Source organism: Mustela nigripes, chromosome 6 (assembly GCF_022355385.1).
Source record: "Mustela nigripes isolate SB6536 chromosome 6, MUSNIG.SB6536, whole genome shotgun sequence".
Classification (NCBI taxonomy): domain Eukaryota; kingdom Metazoa; phylum Chordata; class Mammalia; order Carnivora; family Mustelidae; genus Mustela; species Mustela nigripes.
The window spans coordinates 89,222,240-89,230,791 of NC_081562.1; the positions used below are offsets into that span (position 1 = coordinate 89,222,240).

At 40.2% G+C, this 8,552-nt stretch overlaps 1 pseudogene; it reads left to right on the forward strand.

Moving 5' to 3' along the window:
- LOC132020345 (large ribosomal subunit protein eL6-like) overlaps window positions 1-7,176 on the forward strand; it is a 7,938-nt pseudogene extending 762 nt beyond the window's left edge.
- The last annotated feature ends 1,376 nt before the right edge of the window (window positions 7,177-8,552 follow it).

Here is an 8,552-nt window from a genome sequence, read left to right on the forward strand (position 1 = left end):
GCTAAATCACAGTCCATTATGAATTACAAATTCCTAAAGACATTATCCATAAAATCAAAATTTATGGCATGCCTCAGGACTCTGGGCTCTCTGCTGTGCTGTGGATTTAGAACAATCAGAAGTGAGCTTCCTTCTAAGAATGGTCATTGCTAAATCACAGTCCATTATGAATTACAAATTCCTAAAGACATTATCTTAAGACTGGAACAATTTAGAGAATGCTGCCATCACTACTTCCCCCCGCCCCCCAACACTGTACTAGGTTCCTAGCCTGAACATTGACATGATAGCAGGAAATAAAAATTTAAATAATTGGAAAGGAAGAATGAAAAATGTCATTGCTTGTGGATGATGGAAGACTTCGTGGTTGCTCTGAATCTCCCTCTCTGTTTTAAGCCTTGACACTGTCACTCCATGTTCCCACATCTACCTGTCCTTTTATAGCTTTATAACTACCTCACTCTGGAAGTGCCCAAACTCTATCCTTTATATTCTTTGTTGCATATTTATAAAACCTGCTACTTGACAGTCAGTTATTATTCAGTTATTACATTAGATGGATTGAACTGATTATCTTGTATTTGTCTCCTGAGCTAGAGGCATCTAATAAACTGAGTTAGACTGGCAATCTTCAAACTGGGGTGCCCTACCTTTGAGGTACAGTTATGGATAGCTTAAAGGGAATACAATGCCAGACTCTCAATTTCCAGATATTCTTTCCTAAAAAACTCCAAACAGCCTATAATTTATAAAATAGATATATATCATTTTCTCTATTTGGAAAAATCTAGATTGTAATGTTGGCTGTTTTTATGAGAATTAAATAGGATGGTGTGTATAGTTTCCCCACAGTGAAGTCGAGAAGTTTCTCAGCTTCCAGGAGGCAAGTTTTTGAATGAATTCTGCTAATCTTAGGAACGTTCACAAGATCTTGTCTAAAGATAAGCAGACCAACGGGTGTGTGGAGAACAGCCTTCGTTTTGCTGGCGCATCTAGATTATAGAAGCATCTAGATTATAAGGAGAACAATGGCTGCAGGATTGAATTCTGACTCAGAAACACATTTACAGGTAGCATTCACTGTTGTTGCTTGTCAAATTCTTAGCGTTTAGAGCTTGGCAGCAGCGGCGGCTAGTGGCTGTGGTAGCCATTTTTTCACAAGACCAGTCCTGTGGCAGGGTTGTTGTTGGTGCCCTTGGACACTTAAACATCATCTGTTTCTCTAGCCCTTCTAGTGAATTTAGGAACCAGCTGACAGTTCGTATTAAGGTATTTTCTGCTGAAATTAGCCTTAGCTGAGGCTAGTTTGCAGTAAGTACTTTCTTAATGCATAATTATTTTTATTTATTATACATGTGCATTTCATATAGTTGTTTTATTGTGTTTAGACAACTCCTTCCTCCTTCCTTCCTTTCTTCCTTTTTAGAGAAAGAGAAAGAGAGAGGGAGAGTGTGTGAAAGTGGGGATTGATCTCACAGCCCAGAGATTATGACCTGAGCTGAAATCAAGAGTCGGACGCTTAACCAACTGAGCCACCAGGTACTTGTATTTCTTGCCAGTTAGTCTTATATTCTTTTCATTGTTATTTAAAATTTGCTTCAATGATTATAAAATAGTCTAACATTTAAATTTATTTTATTCTGAGATGCTTATGTTATTTCCAGGTTTTGGTTATTATAATCAGTATATCAGTAATCTTGTTTATGCATTGAGATTTTTTTCTTCCTTTGAATCTCTTCTGAGGATCTATTTGTAGCTGAACTTGGGAGGTGGGTTCACTGCTTGAGCTGCATTGAATGGAGTATAACCCAAGGAAATGTAAAAAGCAAAGAATGTTTTATTACTGGTTCAAGCAAGGAGACAGCTAGCTCTCAAAGCACTGTTATCCTATGGGTTAGTACAGGAAGTTTCTATTCCATGTATGGGAGTGGGGCATGGAGCTCACACAGGCCCTTTTGGCTCAGTCACACATGTTTAGTACATCAACATGCTAGAACATACATTGTATGTTCAGAAATAGGAGATCTTAGTATTAAAGTGAGCTAAAGGTAACTTCAGGTCAGCTCAGAGGGTTTCTGTGCAGGTCCAGGATATTGTTCAAGCTGTCCTTCCGTGTGGGCCATGTGATCCACCATTTCCAATGGTGCTTGAAGCGTTGGTGGCAGATATTGATCCTTTCTGGAAACTTTCTCTGGCCCCCATCTGTGAATCACAGTGCAGGCCTTAAGATTTTGGAGCAAGACCCTGTCAGCATCTATAGGTAACTACTTTCCTTTTGGGACAGCTCTTAGCCTGCTAAGGGCCTAAGTAGAGATTGAATGATACTGCAGGACTTCAAGTTATTTTATGACTAATGTACATGATTAGGCCTAAGTAGGCACTGAATGCACACGTAGTTCACGTGAAGTGGCCCAAATTCCTGGTGTTCCAATTTCTGCTACATTGCCTTCTCTCTTCCAGTCTGCACCTATGGCTTCATAAGCATTCCTTATATTTAAGTGTCCAAAGAAGAGAAGACTTGGGTCTGGTTTATAGATGGACCACTCTGCAGATATACAGGCACCAGCCAAAAATGAACAGCTGTGACACAATGGCCCCTTTCTGAGACATCCCTAAAGGACAGTGATGAAGGGAAATCCTCTCAGTGGGCAGAACTTTGAATATTGTGCCTGTTTGTTCCCTTTTATTGGAATGAGAAATGTCCAGATACGTAATTATATACTAATTTGTGAGTTGTGGCCAATAGCATGGCTGAATGGCCAGGGACTCGGAAGGAAATGATTGGATAATTAGTGAAGGTCATTTGGAGAAGAAGTATGTGTAAAGAACTTGATGAATGGGCAAAAAATGTGAAGATATTTGAGTCCCATGTGAATGCTTACTGAAGTGTGACCTCAGCAGAAGAGGTTTTTTTAAAAAATTAATTTATTTTTCTTCAGCATAACAGTATTCATTATTTTTTCACCATACCCAGTGCTCCATGCAATCCGTGCCCTCTATAATACCCACCACCTGGTCTGAGGGTTGTTTTTTTTTTAAAGGTTTACTTATTTATTAGAGAGAGAGAGAGTGGTGGTAGGGGCAAAGGGAGAGGGAGAGAATCCTCAAGCAGACTCCCTGCTGAGTGCAGAGCTGAACACAGGGCTTGATTCCATGATCCTGAGGTCATGATATGAGCTGAAATCAAGAGTTGGATGCTTCACTGACTGTCTCAAGGCACCTTGGCAGAGGAGGGTTTTAATAATTGTGTAGTTAGGATGACCTGTTCTGTGTATACCTGTCAGCCTCTTTCCCCAGCCACTCCAGTCATCACCCACTGGGTTCACAAACAAAGTGGCTGTGGTGGCAGGATAGAGGTTATGCATGTGTTCAGTGACATGGACTTCATTAAGGGCACTAGCTACAACCACTGCTTAAGGTCCAGGCATTCTTGACTCTATTAGACTCAGAAGCCCAAGTCACATTAATTCTAGGCAACCCTTCTATATTCCCCAAGGGAACCTTCTATAACCTATGGGCATAACAGGTAAGACAAATTAACTAGATGTGTCTATTGATAATATATTTCTAAAGCAATTGCCAGTGGCGGTGGCCCTTCCAGTTTTCTTTTCTGCTAGTATAGCTATGAATGTCCTCACCCACCATGACTGTTGGACTAATCCCAACATGATTGTTGGAATAATCCCAAATTCCTAGCCTTTCCTGTGGAAACCACCAAAAGGGAACCTGTCCAACTGCCTTTTTTTCAGTTGAAAACAATAAGTACACCACAATATCAGCTAAATCAAGATACAAAGGGCCTTCATTGGTGATATACTGGCAATCACTAGGCCCACCATCTCACCCTTTAATAGCCCTGTCTGGCTAGTGTTAAAACTGGCTGCCAATGAGTAGAGATTTACATTTGATTATCAAAACTTAAATGCACAGGTTTTTGCCATTAAGATTTTCTGATATTATACAGATGATAGATGCTATCTGAAAACCTCAGGACACCTACTTTGCTTTTCTAGATAGAGCCAACATGTTTTAAGTCTTTATATGTTTCAGTCTTTATAACTGAAGACTCACAACCTTAATTTGATATTCATTTGGAGGGTACCAGTGTACCTTTACTCCACTGCTCAGAGTTATCTAAATAGCCCCACCATCATCTATAATCTATTCAGACAAAATCTAAATTTACTCCATTCTTTACTGCTCCCTCTCTATTACAAATATATTTTCTCTTTCTTTCTTTCTTTCTTTCTTTCTTTCTTTGATAGACAGAGATCACAAGTAGGCAGAGATGCAGGCAGAGAGAGAGGAAGGTAAGCAGGCTCCCTGTGGAGCAGAGAGCCGGATGCAGGGCTTGATCCCAGCACCCTGGGATCATGACCTGAGCCGAATGCAGAGGCTTTAACCCACTGAGCCACCCAGGTGGCCCCTCTTTCTTTCTTTCTTTCTTTTTTTTTTTTTTTAAAGATTTTACTTATTTATTTGACAGACAGAGATCACAAGTAGGCAGAGAGGCAGGCAGAGAGAGAGAGGAGTAAGCAGGCTCCCTGCCGAGCAGAGAGCCCAACTTGGGGCTCGATCCCAGGACCCTGAGACCATGATCTGAGCTGAAAGCAGAGGCTTAACCCACTGAAGCACCCAGGTGCCCCTAGTCTGTACTTTCTAATTAAGTTTTTCTTTTCAGCTTATCTCTGAATTCAGGCAAAGACTTTTTGGGCAAAGCATTTCATGATATGAACTGAAACTACTTCTCAAGCAGTAAAGAATAACATGAACCAGCAAGATCCCATGTGATTTACCCCAAAACAACAATCCACCTGACTTTATTGCCCACCTGCACATACCCACTGACTTTGTGCCAAATTTCCCTTCTATAAACAGGTTTATTTATTATACCTTAAATCAGTCTTCTTTTACTTCCTCATTAGTGTTTACTGTTTTCTATTTAACAATTATTTGCTTTTGTCAATATGTGAAGCTATTTTCTTATTCATTGTTTCATATTATTTTTACATTTCACACTTAGAGAGACCATCCATGAAGAATATTTTTCTTTTGTATGGAGGTCAGTATTCCTTTTTATCTGTATATCCAAATTTCCTTGCAGCATTCGTTTAAGTGTTCATCTTTCCCCCAGCTTTGTTATAAATCAGATCGCTTTGTGTTTGTGAACTTTTTGAGCCTTCTGGCCTATTCCATTTTTCTATTTCTCTATCCTTGTCCCAACCCAGAGTGTTTATTTAACAGCAGAGCTTAAAAGTAAATCTTCAGGAGTGACTGGGTGGCTCAGTGAGTTAAGCCTCTGCCTTCTACTCAGGTCATGATCATGCTTGGCAGGGAGCCTGCTTCCTCCTCTCTCTCTTTGCTTGCCTCTCTGTCTACTTGTGACTCTCTGTCAAATAAATAAATAAAATCTTTTTTTTTTTAAAAAGTAAATCTTTATATAAGCTAGTCAATTCCTGCGACTTTGGTCTCCATGATTATCTTTGCTATATTTACCCTATGAAATTCCTCTTTGCTATGTAACAAACTAAGACACAAGCTTTATGTCTTAAAATAACAAAATTTACTGTTCTTTTCCTTCTTGAAAGATAGCGTGTGAAAGAGCTGAGAAGGCAGATATTAAGGAGAAGAAACCTGAAGCCAAGATGGCTGATGCTGGTGGCAGGATGAAGAAGGATAAACTCAAAGCTAAAACACCAATGGAAGGGAAGCCCCACCACAGTCCAAACCCTGGGCTAGCCAAGGAATTGGCAGATATTTCCCAAGGGCTATGTATTCCAGAAAGGCTATGTACAACAGGAAGTATTCAGCAGCTAAATCCAGAGTTGAAAAGAAAAAGAAGAAGGTTCCTGCTACTGTCACAAAACCAGCTGGTGGTGACAAGAACCGTGGTACCTGAGAGGTTAAACTTCCCCACATGCCTAGGTATTATCCTACTGAAGATGTGGTTTGAAAGATTTTGAGCCATGGCAAAAAAACATTTCAGGCAACATGTGAGAAAACTTCAAGCTAGCATCACTGGTGGCACCCTTAAAAAAATTATGTATTTGCTTGAGAGATAGAGAAAGATAGAGAGCATGAGTGGGGGAAAGGGCAGAGGGAGAGATAGGAGAAGCAGACTCCCTGAGCAGGGAACCCCATTCAGGGCTTGATTTTAGGACCCTGAGATCATGATTTGAGCAGAAGGCAGATACTTAACTGACTGAGCCACAAAGGTGCCTCTCCTGTCACTATTGTGATCATCTTCACTGCACTCTACAGGGGCAAGAGGGTGGTTTTCCTGAAGCATTGGAACAGTGTGGCTTGTTACTTATGACTGGACCTCTGACCCTCAACTGAGTTTCTATGAAGAACACACCAGAAATCTGTCATTGCCATCTCCACCAAAATTGCTATCAGTATTGTGAAAATTCCCAAGCATCTCACTGATGCTTATTTCAAGAAGAAGCTGTGTAAAAAAAAAAAAAAAAAAAAAAAAGAAGAAGCTGTGTAAACCCAGACACCAGGAAGGTGAGATCTTCAAATGGGAAGAAGAGAAATGTGAGATTATGGAGCAGTGCAAGGTTGGTCAGAAAGCTGTGGATTTTTCTGGAAACACTGAAACTAACAAAAACCCGTCAAAACCATAAAAAAACTGAAATCTTGCCATTTGCAACGATGTGGATAGAACTAGAGGGTATTACGCTAAGCAAAATAAGTCCGTCAGAGAAAGAAAATTCTCATAGGATCTCTCTGATATGAGGAATTTGAGAGACAGGGTGGGAGTTCGTGAGGGCAAGGGAGGGAAAAATGAAACAAGATAGGACCAGGGAAGGAGACAAACCATAAGAGACTTTTAATCTCAGGAAAAAAACTGAGGGCTGCTGTGGGTGAGGGGGGTGGGTGGGAGGATAGGCTGGCTGGGTGATGGACATTGAAGAGGGTATGTGCGATGGTGAGTGCTGTGAACTGTGTAAGACTGATGGTTCAAAGACCTGTACCCCTGAAACAAATAATACACTCTATGTTAATTAAAAAAAAAAAAAAAAAAAAGGGAAAGCTGCGGACTTGCAAATTTTGCCAAAACTCAAAGCTGTTCCTCAGCTCCAGGGTTACTTCCGCTCTGTGTTTTCTCCCACAAATGGAGTTTACCTTCAGAAACTGGTGTTCTACATTTCTTACAAAGAACCTCATTAAATAACTGATCTGTTAAAACAATGAAGACAACAACAAAACAACAGCAAAATTTATTATCCTCCAGTTCTGTGGGTCTGCAGTCAAGGATGGCATTTTTGGGCTCTTGTTCAGACTTTCAACGTTGAAATCAAGGTGTCAGCTGGCTGTGCTCTCATCTGGAGTCTGAGGTCCTCTTTGAAGCTCATCTGTGTTGTTGGCTGAATTAAGGCCATTCTGTCCTTAGTTACAGGGCTATGAGCCCCCTTTACCTGTTTGCAAGGAGTTGTTCTTAGCTCCTTGTAGTCACTTTCTGTTGCTTATGTGTTTCTTTTTTTCCCCCTTTCACTTTACCATTTATAAAGCCATACAATGGGTTGCAAAGAAAGGAAGCAGCCATACAGGAGGAGGCCAGCATTGGTGTATAATACATTCATGTCTGGGGTAAGCAGCACAGGTCAGGATTTATACAAGGTGCCACTTCATCTTTAGAGCCAGTAACAGTATACTGAGTTTTCTGAGTTTCAAATCTTTCTTTCTTTCTTTTCTGTCACTAGTGGAAGAAAGCTTTCTTTTTTAAGAGCTCATGTGATTATGGACATTGGGGAGGGTATGTGCTTTGGTGAGTGCTGTGAAGTGTGTAAACCTGGTGATTCACAGACCTGTACCCCTGGGGATAAAAATATATGTTTATAAAAAATAAAAAATTTAAAAAAAAAAAAGAGCTCATGTGATTAAATCAGGCCCACCACATAATCTCCTTATGTTAAGTTCAACTGTGCATATAAAGTTAATCATGGGTGTAATGACTCATCATAGTTATAGGCTTCAGAGAGTAGGGCAGGTCATCTTTGGGGAATTACTTTAGAAATTCTGCCTACTGCAGTCTACCCTCTGGCTTCCAAAGATTCTCTCTGTCTCAAATGCAAAAATACATTTACTTCCTCCTGTGGTTCTCTCATTCCATTTTCAGCATCAACCAAAAGTCCAAAATCACATATAAATGTCAGCTCAAAGATTCCAGATCCTCTATTCCTGGTTCCCTCTTCTTTAACAATTCTTTCCTCATTTTCCCTCTCCTCTTGCATTTTACTATAAGCAACAAGGAGAAACTAGGTTGTGCCTTTAATAATTTTCTTGGAAATCTCCTTGGCTAAGTATCCAAGTTCAAAATCTGCAAATTCTGCCTTCTGTATAACTGAAGGAGACAGCTCCACAAACTTGCTGCCAGTACATGAGAAGGATTTTCTTCTTCCACTTTCCAATAACATGTTCCTCACTTGTTTCTAAGCCTTTACCAGCTGCCTCTTTTGCATGCCCATTTCTAGAACAGTCTATTATTTATTTATTTATTATTTATTTATTTGCCAGAGAGAGAGAGAGAGAGCACACAGGTAGTC